This window comes from Cryptomeria japonica, unplaced genomic scaffold (assembly GCF_030272615.1).
Source record: "Cryptomeria japonica unplaced genomic scaffold, Sugi_1.0 HiC_scaffold_310, whole genome shotgun sequence".
NCBI lineage: Eukaryota > Viridiplantae > Streptophyta > Pinopsida > Cupressales > Cupressaceae > Cryptomeria > Cryptomeria japonica.
This window is the reverse complement of record NW_026729132.1, coordinates 53,718-55,000: the sequence shown is the minus strand read 5'-3', so window position 1 is coordinate 55,000 and position 1,283 is coordinate 53,718. Positions and strand designations below refer to the sequence as shown.

General features: G+C 64.2%; 1 non-coding gene across 1 annotated transcript; it reads right to left on the bottom strand.

Annotated features, from left to right (window-relative positions):
- Window positions 1-856: 856 nt before the first annotated feature.
- LOC131870295 (5S ribosomal RNA) lies at window positions 857-975 on the bottom strand. The gene has a single exon (XR_009368618.1). It is a non-coding gene; the product is annotated as a 5S ribosomal RNA (ribosomal RNA).
- Window positions 976-1,283: the final 308 nt, after the last annotated feature.

Here is a 1,283-nt window from a genome sequence, read left to right as displayed (position 1 = left end):
GGCGCCATGGTGCGCACCTTTCGTGCGCTCCAAGGTGCGCACGAAGTCGGAGCTCGGTTTGCCCCGGGTGCGCACCTTGGTGGGCGCCATGGTGCACTCCGAGGTGCCCAAGATTGGTGCGCACCAAGGAGCGCTCCGAAGTGCGCTCCAAGGTGCGCAGGTGCGCGCGAAGTCGAAAGTTGGGTTAATTGTCCGGTTTGCCTCGGGTGCGCACCTTGCGTGCACCTTCGCCAGGGTGGGCGCCTTGGTGCGCACACCTTGGCTGGGCTGCGCACCCGGGCGCGCACACCTTGGCACCCGCGTTTCCTTCATTTTAAATTTTTTTTTTTTACAATCTCTCAAGTGGGAAATTCTATAATCTCAACTTTTTTTGCCTTTTCAGGAAACTTTTGAATGGAGCGCATCATTGGTGCGCTCCGAAGTGTGCTCCAAGGTGCGCACCTCTGGTGTGCTCCAAAGCTCTCTCTAGCTGCGTGCACCTGCCCCGGCCGCGCACCCGGCCCCGCCCAGCTTCGCTCACCTGTCCCGGGCGTCTGGTGCGGAACCTTAGAGTAAGAAACATCACCGTGCACCTTGGCCAACGTGCGCGACTCGACCGAGCGCGCACTGGCCGAGGTGCACACCGATTTCACCTGGGTGCGCGCGCAGCACCTCGGGCGCACCGGGGTGCGCGCACAACGCCCGGGTTGCACCGTGGCCTGTGTGCTCGGGGCGCCTCGGGTGCGCGCTCGGTGTCGCCCCCCGCGCGCGCGGTAGTGCGGGCAGCGCACCCCGGCCCGGCCCGGCCCCGACGAGAACGCAAACGGGCAAAAGGTTTATTCAAATAGCATTGCGACGCCCGGCGAAAAACTAAAAAAGGGTGCAACACCGGGACTTCCCGGGAGGTCACCCATCCCAGTACTACTCCGGCCCAAGCGCGCTTAACTGCGGAGTTCTGATGGGATCCGGTGCACTAACGCTGGTATGATCGCACCCGTTATGAGCTTGTCGCAGTGTGTACTTAGCAAACCGCGACCCACGTGCGAATCCACCCCGGCCACCCACCCCCGTCGAGGTGCACACCCTCCCTCGCGAAGTGCGCCCCGTTCGCCAAGTGTGAGCCCTGCCCGGGTGCGCGCACCTTGCTAGGGCGTCGGGTGTGCACCCGGCCCGGCCTACGTGCGTGCACCTGGACGGGGCGTCGTGTGCGTGCAGTGTCCCGTCTGCAACGCGGTGCCCACACACCACCTCGGGCGCAACGACCTGCGCTCACATGTGGGCCGAGTGCACCTTGGTGCATGTTC